This window comes from Nerophis ophidion, linkage group LG27 (genome assembly GCF_033978795.1).
Source record: "Nerophis ophidion isolate RoL-2023_Sa linkage group LG27, RoL_Noph_v1.0, whole genome shotgun sequence".
Lineage (NCBI taxonomy): Eukaryota > Metazoa > Chordata > Actinopteri > Syngnathiformes > Syngnathidae > Nerophis > Nerophis ophidion.
In genome coordinates this window covers 34,022,179-34,049,516 of record NC_084637.1, presented here as the reverse complement: position 1 = coordinate 34,049,516, position 27,338 = coordinate 34,022,179, and the positions used below count along the sequence as shown (strand labels likewise).

The 27,338-nt window shown below is 38.8% G+C and overlaps 1 protein-coding gene across 13 annotated transcripts in view; it reads left to right on the top strand.

The window, feature by feature from the left end:
• mbnl2 (muscleblind-like splicing regulator 2) overlaps positions 1-27,338 on the top strand; it is a 102,001-nt gene that overhangs the window by 34,863 nt on the left and 39,800 nt on the right. The gene's annotated exons all lie outside the window — the stretch shown is intronic.

The following is a 27,338-nucleotide window of genomic DNA, read 5'->3' as shown; positions in this document are numbered from 1 at the left end:
AGACCCGAAAATAATATGTTACAGTAATCGAGGCGAGACGTAACAAACGCATGGATAATGATCTCAGCGTCTTTAGTGGACAAGTGTTTTGAGTTACGAGTTTGGTCAATTGAGCTCGCAAGACTGTTGAAATCCAAAAGTAAAACCTAAATAAATGACAGCCGCCACCTTGCACAATAAAAATAATCAAAACAATTTCAAACCCACAAAAATCTGTGAAATTGCCATAAAGTAGTAGGTGAAACGCATGGGGCAAACAGACAGGCAGTAGCATGAAAGCTCAGTGTGAGTGCAGGCCTGTGGGGGCTCTGAGGGAGCAGCAACCAGGCACAGGTTCAGCATATTTCAAGTATTGTATGACTGGCCTAGTGTGAGTACACCTGCACGATAGTTTTCTTTTTTTAATTTCAGGTCGTTCATTTATGTTCAATGCATAATCAATACTCACTCATGTCAATGAATGTCGAATAGATAAATTGTCACTTCTATATATTGGACCCAGAAATAAAACCAATTAGTGTAATTATACATATTAACACGAATGTGAAGAACAGGATGTATCACACTGGCTTTATAAAGGCCATTGCTGTGACCCATATTCATGTACTACATTTGACTGCTTCTCTAACTTGCTAACTGCTGTGCTGATTTTCACATTGCAGCTGTTCAAGTTGACATTACTTAAGTACTAAGATAAGCTTTTCACTCTATAGTAAGGTATTAACATTTCATTATGTCGTTTCTGATTATGCATGGTTTCTTGTTTCATTTTTACATGAATAAGCTTACATCCCTGGCCTAATCTCTGAAATCAAAACATAGAAAAGATCTTTCCACACTGAATATAGTATATATGCTGGGTAGATTGTGTGGTTAAAAACTGCCCATCTCCGGTATCAGTGTTTCACCTGGTCTCAGTCCACCCACTACCTCTGAGTCATCCTCTTTTTTATCATTCTGCAACCCACAGTGCTGACAAATTAGTTTGTAAAATATTCCAATTGAAATCAGCTCTGCAAAATGCAGACCATCTTCACATTTGTTGTGAGGCAGACAGAACTCGCTGCAGTGTTGTCACCGGTGCATGCACCTTTGCAGATATGTTGCAAGCAGGTGGAGTCATGCTGTGTGCCTGACCTTTAGTAGGGCCTTGATTAATTATTGACGCTTGGATTCATCATCAGCAAAGACATTCGCAGATGGTCCTAATCCAATTTATGTCTCTGAGTCTGAAAAATTGACAGTTGCTGGTAAATCTATGTGGTGTTGGCAACTGTCGTGTCATGCATGCAATCCTAATCGTTATATTTTTCGCTGGAAATTCGAGTGATCTAAACAAACACATTTCTCCTTGCTGTTTTCTGTCCACTGTTTGTGTGTGTTTTTTAATGTCATAATTGATATCTGCGCAGGAAATATGTTAGCTGCTGTCTTAGGACCTATTTTAATTTCTCTTCTAATTGTAAAAATGTATAATTTGCAAAGAAACCCCGAGAGTTGACACACTGCTACAGTAGGTTACTACAAACAATTTAACAGACAGGCAACTGTCCCCCCGGGTCCATCGTTTATAATGAGACACATTTCCTCTTAATTGGCTGGTATCTAACGAAGCAACAGAAGCAATCTTTAGAGGCCTTGTACCAAAATAGTTTTAATCATTTGTGTCGGCCTAAGTAACTGTTAATTTGTCTAACGGGCTGTAGTGAAACAGGCCTTGCATTGCATCTTAATACAATGCATGTGAGAATGTGTAAGCGGTGATAATATTAATTATGCAACTTATTTATGACAGGCTTTTTTTTCTTTCAAAGAAGTTAGTTCAAAGAGTTAAGTTTTTGTAAACACCTAACAGCCACTGCACTGCATGTGTGTGCGAAACCTCAACATTGGCTGTGAGCATACCTCCATAATGTAAAAAAGAGCTTTTTTCTCTCTGCCAGCTCATCTTAAAGCTGCTGCAGCCACAAATAGGTGTTTGCCTACAGGGCGCTTGCGTTCAAAGGAGCTGCAAGCATTATATCTCACCCTCTTCTTGGTCCGACCATGTTGTAAGCGATGGCAAAAAGGATAACATTATGTTACAAGAGCAGTCAGATTTCACACACCAGTTTAACAGTAATATAACAACCACCATTGACATCCTTTCATTCTTGAAGATCTTTTTTGTCTTTGACAGCCTGAACTTGTGATAAATATTGACATGTATTTGTTAATTATGTTCTCTTAAACCACTATTAATAACATATGCTAATTGCGAATGGTGTTCTTATATTCTTTGAGGTTCTTTAAATAAATAAAGCAGGTTTAAGGCATGAACTAGAAACTCACAGGTCAGAAGAAACACAACAGTATAAAATCAAAGATGATGTGGTTAAGTAGGTGTGCATGACAGAAACATCAGCTATAATACAATAAAGTGTTGCCTTTCTAAATTGAGTACATTTGATTGATCTTGTGCGGATATAAGCAATTTGTTTCGCTACCAATTTAAATCATTCAATTACAAATTAGAAGCTAATAAGTAAAATTTGGGCACCATTGGCTTGGTGGTAGTGCAGGTATCCGGAAAACAGAGGCTTGGAGGTTGGGACCCTGCTTCCTCCATCCCAGTCACAGCTGTTGTGTCCCTGGGCAAGAAACCTCAGCCACCTTGCCTCCAGTACCATCCTGACTGCTGTATAAATGTGAATGAGTGTTTGGTGGTGGAAGAACTGTTGGCATGAACTGGCAGCCATCTTTTCAGCAATCTATCCCAGGCCAGCTGTGACTACAAATGGTAGTTTACCACCACCAAAATGTGAATGTGGAGTAAATGAATGAATATTATTGGGTTTTAGTGTTAGGCGCTTTGGGTTTCTGGACAAAGGCGCAAAATGAATCCACATTCAATCACTTAAGTGATAGTCATACTCAACACATTTTATTACAAAGGGTGTGGGCATTAATTTTGCAACTGGGGACATTAGTGTCTTCATCATATAAACTTTGTTAAACCAGCAACCTATGATGTGACACCGCTACCATATAACTTACAATAAATAAAGTCCAACATAAGTTTATAATAAACCTAACCACTCAAGTAGCAGAAGCCTTGAAGGTTTTCTAATGCTCCAAACATGCACACTGTACTGCTGGCATGAGGATTTTTTTTAATAGCCTATTTCAGTGGTTCTCAAATGGGGGTACGCGTACACCAAGGGGTACTTGAAGGTATGCCGAGGGGTACCTGAGATTTAAAAAAAATATTCTAAAAATAGCAACAACTCAAAAATCCTTTATAAATATATTTATTGAATAATACTTCAACAAAATGTGAATGTAAGTTCATAAATTGTAAAAAGAAATGCAACAATGCAATATTCAGTGTTGACAGCTAGATGTTTTGTGGACATGTTCCATAAATATTGACGTTAAAGATTTCTTTTTTTGTGAAGAAATGTTAAGAATTAAGTTCATGAATCCAGATGGATCTCTATTACAATCCCCAAAGAGGACACTTTAAGTTGATGATTACTTCTATGTGTAGTCATCTATATTTATAATTGAATCACTTGTTTATTTTTCAACAATTTTTTTGTTATTTTTATATCTTTTTTTCCAAATAGTTCAAGAAAGACCACTACAAATGAGGAATATTTTGCCCTGTTATACAATACAATAAATCAGAAACTGATGACATAGTGCTGTATTTTACTTCTTTATCTCTTTTTTTCAACCAAAAATGCCTCGCTCTGATTAGAGGGTACTTGAATAAAAAAAAATTTCACAGGGGGTACATGACTGAAAAAAGGTTAAGGACCACTGGCCGATGCCTCGAAATATATAAGTATTGCATCACACTCTACCTAATTTACTTTCCCACAAAGGATGCCCACAAAAAAAAGGTGACCTTAGGTCAGTACTGCCTAGCTCTACTTTTAGGTACAACTTGGTGTGCATTTAGGCCCACACAGGGTGACTGGGCGCATGCAAAGTTCATGGAAGAAAGTGAGATGGTCAATTTCACATGAGGCAAATGCCTATTCCAGTGAGTCACAGCAACAGGTGGGAGAGAGACACTAATTGGCAGGCCGCACAGCCATAGAATCGCATGAGTCTATAGTGGTTGAGGAGGGCAAAATTGGAGCAAGGCCCCCCGCCCAGAGGTTATTTGAGCTCATACAGTGTATGCATTCTTTTGGCCACATTTATAATTACATACAAATAATTTGATTAAAAAAACAAAACACTAGGACAAAATGGATGAATTGCACTGAATTCCATTGACTAGGATTTAGTCCACTACTCCGATTTTGTCAACGCTTTGCTTTACTTTGAAAAGCCAGAAAAAAGAGCAGGGTGATAGCATGGCTGAAGAGTGTGATCAATACGTTTACTTGCATGCTGTGATTTTCAAATAAAACCCAGCCTGTAGCTCAAAGGCTGTTGGAATCATTGGATCCCAGAGTATTGATAATGTCTCTTTCACTAAAGGGCACTTTGGGCAATACTTACTGAAAACCTTCTGTCACCATTGGAGTGCAAGACTTTGATTTATTTCCCTAGAAAATATATAACACATATAGAGTCATTTCTTTCATGAAGACAAGAATATAAGTTGGAGTATTACCTGATTCAGATGACTTGCATTGATTGGAATCCGACAGAAGTGCGGATAACGTCGGCATTTTCAAATGGAGGAGAACAAAAGTCCTCCTTTCTGTCCAATACCACATGAAAGTGGTTGGTTTTTGGCATATTATTTGTCCACCTTCCATACTCGTTTTTATACACTTTACCAGATATCCATTAGCTCCGTAGCTTACTAGCTTGTGCACGCCAGCTATCTGAGACTCTTATTTTGTTAGCGCAGGCAAGAGGAAGCAGCGCTTTTATTGTGATGATAAGAACTGTGCAGTCGGTCTTTAGAGTTTTGACAGCAGGTACGGCGCGAATGTGTTGAAATAAAAAGTGTTTCTCGCCTTCCTGTCAATCACTTTTTCTTAATAATGAGCTGGCAGCAGCCAGTGTCATCTCACAAGACCCTCAGGTGTCGTGAATGTCAATCAAGTGACGAAAGTGACGTCTTGGTGAAGATTGATGATCGCTAATTTTTAAGTCTATTTTATTAAATGCCTGGCTGGCGATCGACTAACACATCCTTCGCGATCGACCGGTAGCTCGCGATCGACGTAATGGGCCCCCCTGGTGTAAGTTGTGTATCAGAGCCAGATGTAAATACCTGGAGATAAAAGCTGAAATGTTGATCTCTTGTCCCACATTCATCTTTGGATGTCAAACCCAAATGTTTTCAGTCTACAACAAAAATAAACAAATTGGACCCACTGTTCCAATACTTTTGGAGGGCACTGTATTTAGAAGGTTGAAGCCGTTTTTAAACTGGAACTATGAAAATATTTGATTAGTTTAAAGCAGGGGTGTCAAACATATGGCCTGAGGGCCGGATCAGGAGTCAATCAAGTGACGAAAGTGACGTCTTGGTGACGATTGATGATCGCTAATTTTTAAGTCTATTTTATTAAATGCCTGGCTGGCGATCGACTAACACATCCTCCGCGATCGACCGGTAGCTCGCGATCGACGTAATGGGCACCCCACCCCTTCTCTTGGGACTGCAGCGGGCCACGGGGGCTGGAGCCTATCCTAGCTGCACTGAGGCGGAAAGCAGAGTAAAGCAGGGACAAGTCACCACCTCATCCCAGGGCCAGCACACACAGACAAGCATTCACGCTCACATTCACACATTAGGGCAATTTTATTTAGTGTCGCCATTCAACCTATCAACAGGTCCATGTCTTTGGAAGTGGGAGGAACTTGGAGTACCCAGAGTGAACCCACACAGTCACGGGGAGAACATGCAAACTCCACACAGAAAAATCCTGAATTGAACCAGGACCTACTTGCTGTGAAGCACAAGCACTATTACTTCTCTACCGTGCTGTGGCGTTGTTTCATTTTTAAAATGTATTATTTGTCTTCCAATCAGAATTAGCAACATTTCGTTGTTTACTTTTGAAAACGTCTGACAATAATTTCAACCACTGGCTACCATGACGGTCTAATAATATATTGTTGATTGTTGTGAGAGATATAAAGTATTAACAGTGACTTTTACATGTCGATTTGTTAATATCTAATCGGTGTCACATTTCGCTACAGCGAACATAACCTAAATCCACCATAAGACTATTAACCAGTTACATGAGATGTATTCTTCATTCAAACAGCAAACACACTGACTCCAACATGGTGTTTTCTAAGGTAAAAGTGGACACATTTGTATGTTGTTTTTGCCCTGTGTTGGCACTTACGTAGTTGTTTACTTGTGTTTTCTGCATGTGCTCTTGCAAATTGTTCCATGTCAGGAATGTTAAACTAATTCTATACCTCATGGGCTGCATGGAGGAAAATCTATTTCCACGTGGTAAAATCATGGCATAAAGTAAAGACAACTTCAAAATTGTTTTATTTCTTACTTCGGCCAAAAATAGAACAAGCACATTTTTAAAATGTACGTATTACAAGTAGTCCTCATGGCAAAACACTTAAAATTCTGAGGGAAAAAATGGTGCATTTCAAATACAACATGAAAAACACAATGAACTCAGACTTTGTCTCAGTGTATTTACAAAACCAATTCCTGTTTAGAATTCTCATGTTGGCAGTTCACCATTTAAGATATGTTTGGAAAATCAACCGGGTGTTTACTCAAACCGCCGCATTGGTTTTTGATTGATTGATTGAAACTTTTATTAGTAAATTGCACTGTTCAGTACATATTCCGTACAATTGACCACTAAATGGTAACACTCGAATAAGTTTTTCAACTTGTTTAAGTCGGGGTCCACATTAATCAATTCATGGTAACATGGTGACATCCACAACTGCCACAGCACATTCATTGATCATCATTCAAATATTACAATTGCAATATAATCAAAACAATTATCAAAATGACACCGTAATAGCCGAATTAAAGGTAACATAACTAGAAAACGCAACCAATGTGAAAATAGTAGATTCAAGCATAAAATAAAATACAGCAAACAACAAATGTTGAAACAGATATTTTTACAATGGAGTTCAGAGTGCACATCGTACCGTCAACCAAACTACAAATATGATGATCATGTTGACTTACGTCTTTGCATCTTACCGTTTCGTTGTTTTATCTGTTGAGTGGATCATTTACAATAAAAGAAGGTATTGTGTGTCGCTTCTGCTGCCAGCCACAACAGGAGCAGCTGATTGGTTACAGCTGCAACAGCCAATCCAGAAGGCGTTTAAAGTCAGCTGACACTCATCTTTAAACTGTGTGATGTGGCTTCCACTGGTATTGCTATTGTGACATCTAGTGGACACATTTAGAACAGCAGTTTTTTCATACAAAATTTGCAGCTCATTTTTATACTCAGCAAACTAATTTTGCAGGCCGGTTTAAACCAGGCCTTACGTTTGACACCCCTGTTTTATGTTTTCAGTAATGTAAAGGCAGCGATATCGCATAAGGATCATTAAAAGATACTATCAAAATACCATAGATATAAATCGGAATGGAAATTAGAATTGGAATTGTAATGTACTTAGGTGTGCCAGGTCCATATTGAACCCCCACTTAAGTCACAAATGATGGTGCTTAAGCCAGTTTAAGAGATACCCCAGTGCACGTACCACTTTAGCCCTCTCAGCCTTCACTTGATGCAGACTATTGTCTTCAACTGCGTACTCCTCAGGGTGCCTTCCGCCCACCAGAGAACATTCTCTGGAGGCCTCATCACAGACAGCAAACAACACACTGATCAGGCAAGGCACCCCCTCTGGATGCAAACATTGAGAATGACAATAGACAACATGTCATCTCCAAATCACTATCAAGCTTTGGGTCTGATTGTCAGTGTTTCACAAACTCAGCATCCAATTCTGATTCTGAAGAATATTGAGTTGTAATTATGAAAAATATAGACATTTTTCTTTTTCATAATTTTTTTAACAAACCACTAATGGTAACACATGCTAGCTGGCAGTATTCTTATATTTTTGGGATCAAAAAACTTAGTTTTCAGCAAGTGACATAGTAGCTTTTACCGATAATGCAATTTTTGGAACGTGGGAATAAACCAGGGATACCCATAAAAGCAGAGGGAGAACATGCAAGCTCTGTGCAGAGAGGTTCAAGACAATATTCAAACCAAAGATGAACATCCAAAAATGTTCTCATGAAAGAAGACTGTCCTCCCGTGTGTTTTACTATTAACTGTGAGACTATTTAAACTAGGGGTCTCAAACTCAATTTACCTGGGGGCCACTGAATGCAGAAACTGGGTGAGGCTGGGCCTCAAGAAAAGTTTAAAAAAAAAAATCTGACATGCACTTCTTAATGAATTCGCCTTCAATGAATGGCTTTCCCACCCTGGCAACATACTTGCCAACTCTCGCGTTCTTTCCGGGAAGCACCCGAATATCAGTGCCCCTCCTGACAATTCCCAGGGCAATCATTCTCCCGGTTTATACCTGGACAACAATATTAAGGGCGAGCCGTGATGGTACTGCCTTCAGCGTCCTCTACAACCTGCCGTCTTGTCCGCTTTTCCACCATACAAACAGTGTGCCGGCCCAGTTACATATTGTATGAGGCTTCAGCAGACCCACGGAAGTGACTGCAAGACATAGTTGATCAACAGCCATACAGGTCACACTGAGGATGGCCGTATAAACAACTTTAACACTGTTACAAATATGTGCCACACTGTGAACTCACACCAAACAAGAATGACAAACGCATTTTGGGAGAACATCCTCACTGTAACACAACATAAACACAACACAACAAATACCCAGAATCCCATGCAGCCCTAACTCTTCCGTCTAGAATAGGGGGCGGGGTTTTTGGCTGGGGCAGGGGTATATATTGTAGCCCGGAAGAGTTAGGGCTGAATGGGATTCTGGGTATTTGTTGTGTTGTGTTTATGTTGTGTTACAGTGCGGATGTTCTCCCAAAATGTGTTTGTCATTCTTGTTTGGTGTGAGTTCACAGTGTGGCACATATTTGTAACAGTGTTAAAATTGTTTATGCGGCCACCCTCAGTGTGACCTGTGTGGCTGTTGATCAAATATGTCTTGCAGTCATTAATTGCGTCTACAGAAGCCAAATACAACATGTGGCTGGGCGGACACGCTGTTTGTACTGGTTGTAGAGGGCGCTAAAGGCAGTGCCTCCACTGCGCCCCCTCACTATTGTTGTTTGGATGAAATTCAGGAGAATAATTACCACTGGAGGGGCAATGAAAATTGGGATTCTCCCGGAAAAATTGAGTATGACGCTGCAAAGCGCCATACATATAAACTCGCGGGCCGCACCAACATAAAATTTACATATTAAGGCGCGGCCCGCAAAATAACGTCTCGCAGGCCACAATTGGCCCGCGGGCCGCGTGTTTGAGACCACTGATTTAAACGTTGTGCTAGCATAATGGTTTTACTATATGAGGTGGCGACAGAAGTGCAGCCTAAATATGATTACAAAGTTGTAGGTTTTCCTACTGTGCTTCTTGCTTATGCAGTAGTAGGTGGAAACTGCTATGGAGTAGTACAACAACTCCCACTTTTTCTATTCAGTACATATTGAAACGATACCTTTTAACTTTCTTTTGTCAGCAACTGAAGCTTTAATCTCCAAAACAGGGGAGTAAGCAGCCATGCATCGCTCCGGCCCTTATCTGCTGAGTGTGTTCGAAAGAGGCTTTGATGCACAGATCTGCTTCTTTCCATCTCATTATCTTCCTTCATCTGTCCTATGTTTTTAAGCAAATTCACAACATGCCCTGACATGCGCTCAATTGAGGCAACAAGATCTTAATGTTCTGCTTTGTTTCTTAATTTTTTTCCCCTTCATTTGCATTTGTAGTAGATTTTATTTTTATAATAAGCGCGCTCCAGAGTACTTGCTGCCTTATATGCCAGGAGTGATTGAAACTGTTGTAAAATTAGCATAAGGCCCGCTGTTTTCTCACGGGATTGTGGCACAGTTCTTTCAAAGTAGGACATAAAAAGTATGTAACCTATTTCTATGAAATCTTTCACCGATATGGTTAGATGGAGTGGCTGTTGGATACAGGATTTCTGCCACATCTATTTTCACAGCATCAGGCTACTGGCTGGAGACTTTTAACTAGAGATTCGCCTAGCAACAGATTCTATTGTGTATTTGTAGAAGAAGACTCCATGTGTTACGTGCATATTTGACTGCAGATTACAGGAGCTCGAATGGTGGGTTTCATGTCTCAGCAGGTCACAGATGATCAGATTAGCTAAAGCACAGCACCATCCTCTAGATAACTTAAAGCTGGTGACCAAGGTTCTATGGGGCATTACAGCATTACCACAGTGGGAGGACCAAGGTTCTATAGGAGCATTACAATATTTCCACAGTGGCACATTGACCAACTTTTCAAAAGATCGTTCACTCAGGTCTGCTTTTTATTTTTATAGCAATAGAAAAATATAATATTGTGTAAAAGTGCAGTCATTATAGCAATTCAACTTCAAATGTGAATTTAATATGAGATATAAACTCATTACATACAAAGTGTAATATGTCATGCTTTTATTTGTCTGATCATGGTTTCCAGTTTTTGAAAACCCCAAATTTTCTGAAATGTTCAATAAAAGGTTTTAATAAGCTGTAAACCATAATCATCAAAATTGTATTAAACAAAGTCTTGAAATATCTTGAGTTTCATGTTATGAGTCTGTGTGATCTAATTGCTGGTATAAACCATTGCACAATATTAACATTTTTTGAGTTTCACTTAAATATTGTGGCACATGCTTCAACCATATTCATATTTCTTGACAATGTTTGCAATGCTATTATATACAAGGAGTAAAATTAGGGCGGCTACTACTTGTCATCTTTCAATTCACAAACAGACTACTGTGTAGGTTAAAATCCTTCTGCCATCAATGTCGTATGACGTTTTGTTGCAACCCATGGATGCCAGCATTAGTTTACTAATGCTCTTACATGCATTGTCAGAACCTCCAACTCAAGTAAGAGTCGAACTGACCGCTTTATTTGAAACATTTAGCTGATAATTAAGGGCCCCTACATGTAATGGATCGTTGCTCATCGCTATGGCAAAATAAAAGCCGCCACAACCTAAAAGTTTATGGGTTTTTTTGCGTGAAAACAAATTTAGGTAACATATTGTATTATTGATAAATATAGCTTATATTTACGCACTATTTATTAGTGATGCTCCAAAATTCCGCCACCAAAAAAATACTTTACTTACGGAAACAGCACTGCCGATTGTCTGGAACAGAGACAGAATTCCAGCAGGCACAAGACGTAGAAACAACAATGAGAACTTGTTGAATTAAGTCCTGATTTTGAGCAACTCAAACCTAACAATGGAACAACATTCTTTTTGACACTGTTTAATCAATGTTGGGTTCTGATGTTGTCTTGACCATTGAAGTTTGGTCATTTTCCAAGCAATATTTTACAACACAAATACAACGTGGAAACAACATGCTTTTGGACAATATTTATTCAATGTCAGGTTGTGATGTTGATTTGACCATTGAAATTTAGTAGTTTCCCAACAAACAACAAGGATCCAACATGAGACACCAACAAACTAATTTGCAATGTTGTTTCAAAGTCAGTTTTGAAGGACATGTATGTGTAACAGGGTCAATTATGTCTTGTAAATAATTAGATTAGATTAGATTCAGATTTGTTGGTCCCCGTTGGGGAAAATCATTTTCACTGCCGTACATTTAAACATATAGACATTACACATCACAAAACAGAAATAACAAAAAGACATCATACATGACCAACACATTTGGATTTTATAATGTTTTATTATTGTTATAATTACACAAAATGTGTAAGTTACATGTAAATACCTGATTATTGTTTGATGTTTTGTCAATGTAGAACCATTCTCCTATTGCAATAATTACTGTGACACCTGTCTTTTTATATGCGTTGGACACGCCTTCCAACTTCCCTTCTGTCTGCGATAACAGGAGAGGTCGGCGTCCATGCGACGACAGAAAATGTATCGTCTTGTTAAGAATTTAAGTTCACTTTCTTGTTCATTATCATATTTGTGTAGGGGCTCGACAATGGCAGAAAGTTATTGACAACAATTGTATTCTGTGTATTATCAGTAAAGTGCAACTGAACAGCGACCCATGGTGTCGGTCGGGTTCCATAAAAGCCCAGACAACACAGAGGAAAAGACCACTGGTTACATATGTATATTCAACGTTGTTGAGACATGCCTGCTGGGATGTCTGCTATGTGGACGTACTTTATTATAACCAAGATATACCATCGGACATCCATCCATCCATCCATTTTTCTACCGCGGACAGCGATCTGCAAAATGTGCATTCGGCAAATATTAAGAGGACAGTGGCGCTCTTTCAAAGACAGATTGTTCAGCTGGAAAGCAAGTGTGACGTCGGGCTCGCTGCAGCTATCGCTGTTTGTCGCAAACCCTGAGCGACAGACGTAAAAAGCTTTGAAACATTAGTACAGTCTGCAATTACAACAGAAATATATGCTAGATTTGTTCCTAGTTGTTTCTAATGAAGAAAACAAAAAGATTGGAGAAATCTCTAGAATGTTGAAAAATTCCCTAGAAAGTGCATCCTGTCTTACATTGTACAAGAAGAACCAACAATTGAAAATAGAGCAACACAATATCATATAAGATATCCATCCATTTTCAACAGCTTATTCCTTTCGGGGCCGCGGGGGGTGCTGAAGCCTATCTCAGCTACAATTGGGCGGAAGGCGGGGTAATCATATAAGACATGTTAAGACTAATTACTATAAACACAGATTTGTTTTTAAATGTATGTACAACATTTTTTGTCTTTTTAAGGAAAATATATGCATCAGCTGCCGTTGTGCAAATTATAGGACTACGTAATACTGACCACGCCACTAGCCACGCCCTCACGGCCACAGCTATATTGGCAATCTGGGGGAAACCCTGTAATTAGTTTCTTAGTCTGATAACTGTGACAGCGTGGAAGTAAAGTAAAATGTGACTTTTCTTATCTCTTTCAAATGTAAGCTTTATCCTGTTTTTTTCTGCAGCAAACATAAAAAATAGTAGTCCATGTATAAACAGTATGTACAAAAAATGATTCCCCTTGACATGTGTACATGCCAAAGGTCTCACCTCACACTCCACACATAATAGTTGTCTCAGCGCATTGGCATGTGCTTTAGCTGATAGTGTTTTTTTGTGCTACAATTAACCCATCATCATGCCTTACAGCAAATGAACGGCAAGCGATGGTAGTGGCAGTGCTAAGAAGCAGCAAGCAACCATAATGGAAACATAATTTGCTATAATTGAGAAATGATCCCCCAGTGCCACTCCGCCAATAGCCCCACACAACCTCCTGTCCACCTTCTCAACAATCACTTCAAAGTAAGAAGGTTTTATTGTTATAGTTTTGTATGATTTAAATGTGTTTTAGTATTAATGAGGTTACTGTGACTCTATTTACTCGAGTCAATGGCAAAGAGGGCAGGAGGGATATAGCAAGGGAGAGCACATATGCTGAAAGGCACTAAGGCAGTGGTTCTCAACCTTTTTTCAGTCATGTACCCCCTGGGAACATTTTTTTAATTCAAGTACCCCCTAATCAGAGCAAAGCATTTTTGGTTGAAAAAAAGAGATAAAGAAGTAAAATACAGCGCTAAGTCACCTGTTTCTAATTTATTAAATTGTATAACAGTGCAAAATATTGCTCATTTGTAGTGGTCTTTCTTGAACTATTTGGAAAAAAAGATATAAAACTTGTTGAAATATAAACAAGTGATTCATTTATAAATAAAGATTTCTACACAGAGAAGTAAACATCAACTTAAAGTGTCCTCTTTGGGGATTGTAATAGAGATCCATCTGGATTCATCAACTTCATTCTAAACATTTCTTCACAAAAAAAAAGAATATTTCAAACATTAACAATATTTATGGAACATGTCCACAAAAAATCTAGCTGTCAACACTGACAGCTAGATTGTTGCATTTCTTTTCACAGTTTATGAACTTACATTCATATTTTGAATATTGAGTATTATTCAATAAATATATTTATAAAGGATTTTTGAATTGTTGCTATTTTTAGAATATTTTTAAAAAATCTCACGTACCCCTTGGCATACCTTCAAGTACCCCCAGGGGTACGCGTACCCCCATTTGAGAACCACTGCACTAAGGAATAGTGGTTAAAAACAAATCATGATACTACTAGAAAAAAAGGAAAAAAAGTGACTTGCGAAAAATGTAAATTACAGACTCCCAGAACATAACTAAATCATAAGCGGCTGTATTGGATCCGCTTTGGACTGGACTCTCGCGACTGTGTTGGATCCATTATGGATTGAACTTTCACAGTATCATGTTAGACCCGTTGTATCCACTTTGGACTGGACTCTCGCGACTGTGTTGGACCCATTATGGATAGAACTTTCACAGTATCATGTTAGACCCGTTGGATCCACTTTGGACTGGACTCTTGCGACTGTGTTGGATCCATTATGGATTGAACTTTCCCAGTATCATGTTAGACCCGTTGGATCCGCTTTGGACTGGACTCTTGCAACTGTGTTGGACCCATTATGGATTGAACTTTCACAGTATCATGTTAGACCCGTTGGATCCACTTTGGACTGGACTCTCGCGACTGTGTTGGACCCATTATGGATAGAACTTTTACAGTATCATGTTAGACCCGTTGGATCCACTTTGGACTGGACTCTTGCGACTGTGTTGGATCCATTATGGATTGAACTTTCACAGTATCATGTTAGACCGGCTCGACATCCATTGCTTTCCTCCTCTCCAAGGTTCTCATAGTCATCATTGTCACCGACGTCCCACTGGGTGTGAGTTTTCCTTGCCCTTATGTGGGCCTACCAAGGATGTGGTAGTGGTTTGTGTTGTGGTTTGTGCAGCCCTTTGAGACAATAGTGATTTAGGGCTATATAAGTAAACATTGATTGATTGATTGTTTGATTGATAAGTAGGGCAGTCTTTCAATGCGCTGTTTGTGGGTTACACTTTCAAAGTTCATGTTTTTTTTTTTGCATTGATTAGTGAAGTGAAGTGAATTATATTTATATAGCGCTTTTTCTCTAGTGACTCAAATCGCTTTACATTGTGATTACAGCCGACAGTAACAGTTTGTCAAACTTTTTACAAAGCAATTTAAAAATAGCAGTGATTAAAAATCCCTCATTGATATTATCATTAAAAACAATAATACAAAAAATAATTAAAAAAAATGAACAATGCATCGCATCTCATAAGCTTGACAACACACTGCTTCCAATATTTTACACAAAGATATAATAAGTCATATTTTGATTCATTTAATACTCAAAACAAATTTAAATAATGGATCCCATATTCCAATATATGACTCATTATTCTCTAAACTAAATGCAGTTTTTTTCTACTGATATCATTTCCATAGCTTGTGTATACCAGTCAGTATGAGTTGGACTATCAACATCCATCCATTTTTTTAATTTTACCCATTTTTATATTATGCATTTTGAAAGAAATGTTTTTTTACTCTTTGATGACACGTTACTAAATTGTTGGAGATCCCCAAGCATACAAGTTTGCAATGTCATTGGGATGTTTATATTAAGGAATGTGATTGCTTCTTTTGTTGTTTTCAACCATTACGCTTTTATTCTCTGACATTCCCACAATAAATGAACAAGAGTTCCCTCAGCTGCCCAACACTTTGTACATAACTTGCTATTTACTACACCAATTTTGACCTCTGAAAAAATAATTACTAATGGCGGCAATACTGTGTTATGAGTGTTTCTGTTTGTTAGATAGTGATGGATTATGTTTTAACCAATACTATTAGCAAATCGGTACTGAAAAAAAATTATATATATATATATATATATATATATATATGTGTGTATATATATATATATATATATATATATATATATATATCACCTATTTATATATATATATATATATATATATATATATATTAAATGTTTTACTTTTACTGAAAAATTATTAGATCAGACCATTTTAGGTCTATGAGGAAGAATTGATGAAACCTGAAAATAGAGCTGACAAAATATAAGATAGAAAGACTAGATTTTAGGGAAAAAATACTAAAACTAGAGAAATTTTCTGTCCCATGCATCTATTTGTAAACCACAATAGACAAAATATAATTATTTATGCTAAAATTAAGATTATGATTTAAAATTAATGACTAAAAATCTCTGGAAATTTCGAGAAACTTAATTTAAAATATTTGCAAGTGGCAAATAATTTGCGGTGTGAGAAGAAAAACGTCTTCTTAGACAAACCCAACAGTCGAGTTGCAATCAAATGAGAATACAATGAACTGGATAAAAAAAGCTAGCCATAGATGCTTAAAAAATAGAAAACATACAAATGTATGTTTAAAAGAAAAACAATGCCTTTTTATTTCTATGGAATTTTATGACATTCAAGTTGAACATACTAAGAATTGAAATAGCCATTTCTAGTGTTAGATGTCCCCTACATAAATACAATTTATTTTACCTTTATATTTTATTTCCCACTGTGTCAGATAGTTTTAGTTACAAGTTTAATGCCTTATTCTTTCCCACTGATTTTCCTCTGACATTCTCTATTACAAACTCAAATGTTAGCAAAAAGCATTTGACGATCATCTCATAATGGATTTTTACTGTTTCCTGCTGTTCAAAAGCCAGTTTAAACCTGCATTTGTACTAAAAGTAAACACGATCCTTTAGAGGAAGCCTTTTATTTCTTCCAGGCTTTGAGAAAGAAGGCAAGCGCTGTCCATGTGCACCCAGTGCATCACTACTTGACCCAGGGCTGACTGGCATCAGTGAATCTGTTTTTGTTTTTTTCAAATCCATTCGTACCGACCCAAAGCCAAGTAATTTCTCTGAAACATTTTCTAGGATGAACCAAATGAAAAGAAGATTAATTTATAACATCAATTCTATGCTATTGTACTATGAAGGGCTGCACAATTCGTCGACATCGGCCGGATAAATTGAGGTTTTAATTACTGCAATTATTATTTGTGGGCTGAGGTTTTAGTTTTTTTCCCCTCTTCCATCTTGGAACTGAATCAGAATTATCGATCCTTGCATCCTTGGCCTGCTGACCAATCAAAAGTGGTTTCAGGGAAGCAGTGTTGTGTGCGCTGCAGCCGTTGTGCTACTCACAAACAACCATTTGCATTGTATCACTGTACAGTAGGGGTGTGGGGAAAATCTATTCGAATATGAATCGCAATTCTCACGTTGTGCGATTCAGAATCGATTCTCATTTGTAAAAAATAGATTTTTTTATTTTATATATATATATTTTTTCTCAAGCCAACAAAACAATACACAGCAATACCATAACAATGCAATCCAATTCCAAAACCAAACCTGACCCAGCAACACTCAGAACTGCAATAAACAGAGCAATTGAAAGGAGACACAAACACCACACAGAACAAACCAAAAGTAGTGAAACAAAAATGAATATTATCAACAACAGTATCAATATTAGTTATAATTTCAGCATAGCAGTGATTAATAATCCCTCATTGACATTATCATTAGACATTTATCAATCAATCAATCAATCAATGTTTATTTATATAGCCCCAAATCACAAATGTCTCAAAGGACTGCACAAATCATTACGACTACGACATCCTCGGAAGAACCCACAAAAGGGCAAGGAAAACTCACACCCAGTGGGCAGGGAGAATTCACATCCAGTGGGACGCCAGTGACAATGCTGACTATGAGAAACCTTGGAGAGGACCTCAGATGTGGGCAACCCCCTCCCCTCTAGGGGACCGAAAGCAATGGATGTGGAGCGGGTCTAACATGATACTGTGAAAGTTCAATCCATAGTGGCTCCAACACAGCCGCGAGAGTTCAGTTCAAGCGGATCCAAGACAGCAGCGAGAGTCCCGTCCACAGGAGACCATCTCAAGCGGAGGCGGGTCAGCAGCGTAGAGATGTCCCCAACCGATACAGGCGAGCGGTCCATCCTGGGTCCCGACGAGCGGTCCATCATGGGTCTCGACTCTGGACAGCCAGTACTTCATCCATGGTTATCGGTCCGGACCCCCTCCACAAGGGAGGGGGGGACATAGGGGAAAGAAAAGAAGCGGCAGATCAACTGGTCTAAAAAGGAGGTCTATTTAAAGGCTAGAGTATACAGATGAGTTTTAAGGTGAGACTTAAATGCTTCTACTGAGGTAGCATTTCGAACTGTTACCGGGAGGGCATTCCAGAGTACTGGATTTATATAATTTATTATTTTAAAATAAATATATAAATAATATAAAATAAATAAATTTAAATAAATAAAAAAATAAAATAAATAAATATATATATATGAATAATATAAAATAAATATAAAATAATTTATAAAAAATGCAATTTAAAAAAGAACAATAGTGTCACAGTGGCTTACACTTGCATGGCATCTCATAAGCTTGACAACACACTGTGTCCAATGTTTTCACAAAGATAAAATAAGTCATATTTTTGGTTCGTTTAATAGTTAAAAAAATTTACATTATTGCAATCAGTTGATAAAACATTGTCCTTTACAATTATAAAAGCTTTTAACAAAAACTACTACTCTGCTTGCATGTCAGCAGACTGGGGTAGATCCTGCTGAAATCTATGTATTGAATGAATACACAATCCTTTTAAATCGGGAAAAAATCATTTTTGAATCGAGAATAGTGTTGAATTGACAAAAAAACTCGATTTTGAATCGAACCGTGACCTTAAGAATTAATATTGAATTGAATCGTAGGACACCCAAAGATTGGCAGCCCTACTGTACAGTGTCGACAAGCGGCCAAGGAATTTTTTTAAAGTAGATTATGATTTCACTCACAGTTCTAACAGTTTTATGTATTTGAATTAATTAAATCTAAAACATTTAAACCAAACCACTCTTGCAATTTTTGGCAGAAAAATTACAGTTTTATTTTTTTCTAGTACTATGAATATAGCAAAAACTCTTGACTTTGAGTTGATTCTATTTATTAATGGATTAACAGTCTTAGTTAGTGGTAGTTATGTATTAAAATCAAACCAGAGACAATTGTACTATGATGTGTACATGATATAATAAGGAGAGTAATTGGGATGTTTTACAGTTACAATTACAACTTGTCCTCTTGGGGCCAACTACAAAACCCTACCAGCCCCTCACCTCTGGTCTGTGGGCAAACAACAGGCTCTCCTGTTTTGCTGTAAGGAGCATTACACACATCACAAGCTTTATGTCATAAACATTAGTCCCTTCATCAACAATAGGATAAATGCTGTCAACTATGTGCATGTGCTATTTCATCCAGTTTTAGCCCAGAGTCTGTTTCTTTTTACAGAACTGATTGCACACTGGGCAATGTGCTGAGCCATTAGCTTGTTAAGCCCCTGTGATCGTCCTCCCTGATTTCTGTTTTAACACAGTCTCTCAATACCATCAGTCACAGCAACATTGATCACAGAGCCGAGTGCTGCTTTAGCATCAGAGAGATGTGCAGACACTTTGATAGCCAGAAGGAATTAGGACTTTTGGCCATTACATGCAGTGGAACTAAAATGAAAGAGGGTATGAATGATGTGGGATTTATTTTACAGTGCTTGATGCCGGCCATCCGTCCCAAAGATGTATAATGCACAACTCCATCAGTCCGTCAGTCTCAAATATGTCTTTTTTGTCCATTTGTGTACGAAGAACCTACGGAGGACAATAAGGAAACACAAATATCCGAGATTTTTCTTGCCGAGTAAGGAGTGATGCTGTGGAAAAGAAAAGCGACACAGCTCCCGACTGCTTGCTTCCCCATCAATAGCAAGAAGAACTTTCACAGTGTAGCATAAAGACCCATTTACAGTTGCCTTTACAAGGCCATTTTCAACCTGTAGGCAAGCTAGCACCCTGTGTAGCAGGCCAGAGGATAGAGCTGTCTTTGAGGGCAAAATGCAAATGTTACAGTGCTAAAGGGAGGGGCCCACAACTGAAGCGCTATTCTGCAGACTTGGTAGAAGACTGGCCCTCTGTGTCTGTGCCACCCACAGATACACAGCACTCACCACTCGGACTATTCATACAGGCTGATGGAAGAGGTGTGGGGGGGTTGTGCCACTGATGAAGATGTCAGGATGAAGTCCAGATTGGGGATGCCAACTCTGCGCGGGCCATTTGGCATGCATCTCAGGAAAAACCCAAAGCATGTTCTCCCCGACAATGGTTATCCCAAGGGCAACGGTTGCTTGGCGAGTTAAGTTATTTTGGGCAGGTAAGAAGAAATGCCCTTTTTAGCATTGGGCATCCACTGCTCTCATTCTAGTGAACATTTCGGATTATCTTGGTCCTGTAACCGAGGTCATTTCATTATATCAAATAAATAAAGACAGATGACAAGGATGATTAATTGACACCAATTTCAAGAACCACAACAAGGGAACGAACAACAATAGGAAAAATTGGTGTCATATGTTAATGAGTTTAAAAAATATTTCCCTAGTGGTACTTTCACTTTGACCTCATTGTTGTTTCCCTGTCAAGCAAATATATAATTATCCAATCTGATAGAAAGCACTCTTATTAGAGGACCACCACCAATACCATTGGATCATAGCGGTTGGCACGCGCTGGGCACGTCACAGCCTACAATAAGAGGTTGCCATGTGAGCAGGCCCAGCGAAAGGTATAATTTTATCACGTAACTATGGCTACCCACTGGCGGCTGGTGCGCGAATCACAGAGAAGCCTTGGTGCTTTCAAAGATCCTTTTCATAGACGGGATGCAATGAATAGATCCTGCTCTGCTCCGAGTGGGTGGGTTCAGACAGAAGTGGGTGTATGCGTTTGGGCATCTGTGTGTGTCAGCCACCCCCTGACATAAGTACAGGTCTGCAGTCATTGTGGTCTGATCCCAAATTTAACAATGGCCACAGACTTTTTATACGAGATGCAGCAATGTATCTTACCTCATATGATGTGCCTTGAATCTTCAAGTGGGTAAGCCTGAAAATAGAGCCCCCTGCTGATGACCATTAGTATTAATCACACACATCCAAAAGTAAGGCTGTTGCTATGTATTGCCACTTCTATTACCCATCCCTTTATACTTGTCAAATATGTTTTTCCACTTTATATGCTAAATAGGCGTGATGTGGATGATGACTGTCTTCCGACAATGCACAATAGTGATTAACACCTCCCTCACTTGGATGAATGCATCATTTTACACACGTGGGCGCATGGTATTGTTACTCGATGACAACCGTGACTATGTCTGCCAGAAACACACAATTTAGACACACATCCTGACTCAAAATGTCAAGTGTAGTGTGTCCTTTTTTTTGGCTTATTCTAGAAAATACATTTAATGTAATAAGGGCTGTGTTCACTCTGATTTCAGGTCTCACATCAACCACATTACTATATTGACCAGCAAATGTGGATAACATTAGGAACGGAATATGACAAACCACTTTTGGAATTAACAGTACATAATTCATGGCAAAATAGAAACCCCTGTCGCCGACATGACTTGAAGAATAGCACGTTGAAATGCTTTGTAGTTTCAAGTTGAGGTTTCCCAGTTTTTCCACTTTCAATACAATACCAATATTGGAGCTTTGAGTATTGGCCAATTGCTTGTGTTCCGTTGCGTGACTTCTTCCCGGAAGTGAAAACCAGTGGTGGTCAATCAAGTCAAGAAGGCTGTCGCGGCGCACAAACTATCTGAGTACAAAAGAGGCTTAAATCTTCCTGCAATAAGCAGATACGAGCAAAAAAATCAAACTATGCAATGGGATAGATCCCTATACTTTATCAAAAAAGATTAGATGAAGGATTTCAAGTCTCTCAGAATTTCAGTTAATCTACCTTGAGGGCTTGTATAGTGAACGTTACCACATGTACCGTATTTTATGGACTATAAAGCGCGACGTATAAAAGCCGCACCCACTAAATTGTAGAATAAAAAAATATTTTTCCCCATATATATGTATATATATATATAAGCCGCAGTTCTATGTCGTGAAATTAGTTATTTACACAGAAATATTTTTTAAATGTTTATTTACATACCCAATGTTTTTCCAAATGGTGTCTGTAACACGGCAATAAAACGGCTGATCAAACAAAACAGAAGTCATCATCATGGACCCACTAGCTGCGGAAACTAATTCGGTAATCAGCTAAACATGTGAGGACTGGTGGGCATGGTAATGCCAGGTTTGTCCCTCCGTGGATGCGTTGACATGAACACAACAAAGGTAGGCTCTTAAAATATTTATTTAACAAAAAGAGAGCTCTGAACAGAAATACTGGAGCTAATAAAGAGGCAAACCAAAAACGCTAGTATGAAAACTAGGAAGTAAAAATAGACAAACTAAAATATCACGTTGGTACAAAAGAGAAAACAAATCATCAGTTTGTAAACTGGACAAAACAAGTGGCTTAGCGTGAGAAGCTAGCGAGAATATAAATACTCGCGCGAAAGCAAATGATCAAAATCCAGACGTACAGTGGCGTGAAAGCAAACTATGAACCCAGACCGAATGAACAGAGAAGACTGGCTTAAATAGGAGGGTGATAATTAGTAGCAGGTGTGCGGGGCGAGACTAGCAGGTGGACTGATGAGTGACCATGGTGTCAAAGCAAACAGGAAATAAAGAGTCAGAGAAATATACAAAATGGAAAAATAAATAGTGTAGATCTGAGCAGCATATCGCAACAAAACAGACTCAATAAGTCCACGGTGACGTTTTGGTGAATTTACAAAACTGGAACTGTATAAAAAGAATACCATTGTAAGTTAATAATACTAAGAAAGGCACTCGTAAACGTGTTAGCATATTAGCTAATGCTAATGCCGCTAGCTTTATTACATTACTATTGCAAGTAGAATTATGCATGAAGACACTCCTACAGACATCAGACATGAGATGGTTTAGTGAGTCAGAATTGTTTTAGTTACATTGTAAAACTTAAAAAAAATTGCTTGGAATGATTAATGAAGAATCCATAAGAGTAGAAATGCTGTGGACGGCTAGAAGACCGAACGCCAAATTTACTTCCGGTTCATAGCCCAGTCTAAAGAGAAGTGCAATGCAGCACCTGCAGTGAGAACATTTGCCCAAAAGATGGGGACATATCAATCAATCAATGTTTATCAATCAATGTTTATTTATATAGCCCCAAATCACAAATGTCTCAAAGGACTGCACAAATCATTACGACTACAACATCCTCGGAAGAACCCACAAAAGGGCAAGGAAAACTCACACCCAGTGGGCAGGGAGAATTCACATCCAGTGGGACGCCAGTGACAATGCTGACTATGAGAAACCTTGGAGAGGACCTCAGATGTGGGCAACCCCTCCCCCCCCCGCCCCCCTCTAGGGGACCGAAAGCAATGGATGTCGAGCGGGTCTAACATGATACTGTGAAAGTTCAATCCATAGTGGCTCCAACACAGCCGCGAGAGTTCAGTTCAAAGCGGATCCAAGACAGTAGCGAGAGTCCCGTCCACAGGAAACCATCTCAAGCGGAGGCGGATCAGCAGCGTAGAGATGTCCCCAACCGATACACAGGCGAGCGGTCCATCCTGGGTCCCGACGAGCGGTCCATCCTGGGTCTCGACTCTGGACAGCCAGTACTTAATCCATGGTCACCGGACCGGACCCCCTCCACATGGGAGGGGGGGACATAGGAGAAAGAAAAGAAGCGGCAGATCAACTGGTCTAAAAAGGAGGTCTATTTAAAGGCTAGAGTATACAGATGAGTTTTAAGGTGAGACTTAAATGCTTCATACCACAAATAATAACACACATATTAAGTGTGTTTGTTTGTTTTAAAAAAAAATGTATTTACATTATGACCATTAGCAAACAAAAAATCCATAAATCAGCTGCACCGTTTTTTTAAGCCACAGGTTTCAAAGCCTAGGAAAAAGGCAGCGGCTTTAGGGATGGCGTGGCGCAGTGGGAGAGTGGCCGTGCGCAAACCGAGGGTCACTGGTTCAAATCCCACCTAGAACCAACCTCGTCACGTCCGTTGTGTCCTGAGCAAGACACTTCACCCTTGCTCCTGATGGGTGCTGGTTGGCACCTTGCATGGCAGCTCCCTCCATTAGTGTGTGAATGTGTGTGTGAATGGGTAAATGTGGAAGTAGTGTCAAAGTGCTTTGAGTACCTTGAAGGTAGAAAAGCGCTATACAAGTACAACCCATTATATTCCAGAATTTACTGTATTTATTTAATAATTAATATAAATGTGTCCAAAAGCACAAATTAATTCAACCACATTCACACAAAGGCTAAGCCCATTGCACAGAAAAAGCCCGAGTCCTAATGTGAAAAAGACTTTCAGTAGTTTGACAAGATAATAGCAGCCGAGGTCCAAGGGCTGCACATTATAAAGCATTGCCCAAAGACCTTAGCCACCATTTACCTCATCATTTTACATTGGAAAAGGAATCATTTTAAGCAGTTGAAAGAAGCATATGTCACTCACAGGCAGCTTGTGAGCTGCATATGGCACAAAGGAGAAAATTACATCACTTAAATCCACAAAATGAACATTGTAAGGAGTGTGGGTCTGCAGTTAGAGTGTGTATTTATGACTTCTGTAGGTTGTGATGCTGATGCCGTGCTACCCTTGCAGACTTCATTTTGGATGCTATCCAGACCTTGGCATGTACGGTATACTATTGTGCCTTATAGCACCTACCGACATGCCTCTGGTTAAAGAAGACACACAAACACACTCAAGTGTCTATAGTGGCTTACAATTAGTTTTGACACTTGGTTGTGAGGTTCAGTGCAAACATTATTCCTCCAGGCTGTACATGGCCGCCGTGTTTGCGTGCATGTCCTCGAGCATGGCAGTGTTGGTGTGCGTGGGCGATGCTTGTTGTGATCCAGGGATTTAATATGCATATGTGTGGGCAGGTGTGAGTTGGCTCATGTGAAGCATAAAGGAGGGGATTGGAGAGACTCGCTGCAGGGTATAGAGGTCAGTCAGCCCGAGTCGCTCATCATTACCGAAACATTGCAGCTTTCTCTCAATGTCTTAAGCTGGGTATACATGTGTAAAGAAAATCGGGCTGTTTTTATCCCGATTTCGACCAAAGATGGTAAAGCAATAATGTTTTATAAGATTATGCTGTAGTCTGAGGTCAATTTGTCCCGATAACTGGCTTCAAAACAGGTCTGCGTCAACAATCTGTATGCCTGTCGGAAAAACTGACAAATCCCGCCCGAATCATCGCTTTGTAAATTAATTAAGAAGCTGAAAACAATATTGGGACTACTTTGTTGAGAAGTTTCTCACTTATTGCTCGCTTAGTAGGTTATAAAGTCAATGATCAATCTTTATGCGTTATTTTTACCACAGCCTTTTTTTTAAATTAGGGATTTTTCTGTCAAAAGTATTTAAAAGATTATCAGTCCCTTCCCTTCAATAATCAGAATTCTTATTTGGAACCTTTCTTAATCAATTCATACAAAAAAGAATATATATATATACATATATATATATATATATATATATATATATATATATATATATATATATATATATATATATATATATATATGTATATATATATATATATATATATATATATATATATATATATATATATATATATATATATATATATATACACACACATACACACACATATATGTGTTTTTTATTTGTTTTAATCTGTCCCGTCCAGCCACTCAGACATTACATATTTACTTTGGAAAAGAGAAGTATGGGATACTTCTCTTGTTCCTATCTTTGTGTTTGACTTTATTAAATGTTTAGGTAGTTTTTTACTGTTTCGTGTACAGGGGAAGAAGATGACACAGACAGCAGATTATTTATATGTATAAACAATATATATAAATAAGAGATGAGGTGTGTAAACTCATCCAAATGTGTGTGTGGTGTACGACAATGTGTAGAGATTAGCAGCTGTAGTCTGTTACCGGGAGTGTTGAGCGAGGTGCAGAAGTCCAGGAGGGCAAGACAAGGTCCGTGAGCAAGCGTGAGGTCGAGGGCAGGAGAGAGGAGTCAAAGTCTGTGTCGAGGCGAGAGGTCGAGATCCAAAAGGCACCAGGGAACCAGGGGGGATACGGGGAGACGAGACACACCGCTCGTAACGCTGGAACGGAGGAAAGGCTGCTGGGATGAAAATGAACACGAAGGGGGACAAAACACAGAGAGAGAGAGCGTTGAGCTTGATACGTGTTTGGCTTACTGTACGAAACAGGAAACTACGTTCTGGCCCGGAACGCAGGTTTGCACTGGCCTAAGAAGGCGGAGAAGCTTATCAGCGACAGGTGTGTAGAGAGCTGATTGAGCCGATTGAATGCAGCCGCTTGCTGTATCCGGAGTGGCGCGCACCGGCACGCTCTTGGAGGTGCGCCCAGCGCAAAGCACAGATGAATGCACACTGGGGTGCGCCCAGTTGTAACATTTATCAAAGCTGTTGATCTATTTTATGGAAGAATATAGAATCATAGAACTGGCACCCAATGTCAATAACATTTATTGATTTTGAATCAAGAATCGTTTTAAATCAAGCATCGATTCTGAATCAAATCATTACCCCTAAGAATCAAATCGGATCGAATCGTGTGGTGCCCAAAGATTCACAGCCTTAGTTGCTATGTTTCTTCTCCGATTTTGTTGGATCACATTAATTCACACAAGATTTGGGGCTTGGAGGAGTCTGGTTCAGTGGTAGTACGGAATCATTATTTGTGTGATGGGCTGTTTTGATATATAGTTGCACATTACACACACACGCCTATTTTTTAATCCTAATGTGAGCAGTCTGTTACAGATTAAAAAAACCTTCAGATTTAAATAATATTTGTGTGTACAACCCTCTGGGTCTTAATGGTACTAAGTGGTTTTGGATCGTTTGTTAAAACTTGGTTATTAAATTTTTATTGTGGGTATAAGTACTTTTTGTGCAGATTTAACAATATTGTGATAGTAATAGTAACCGTGATAATTTTAGTCACAATGACCACGATATAAAATGTCCATCTAGTTACATCCCCAGTGTGTACCATGTTTAATCATTTGTTTTCTTCTTTTCTGTTCCTCAAATTGCTTGGAAGAAATATAATTGCAACAGTGCCAGTTGAGTGTTTGATGGGATTTGGGGTGTCTTTAATATTTTACAAGAATAGACTGGTTTTATTAGTTTTATCCTCATATGAAGATTATTGGTTGTTT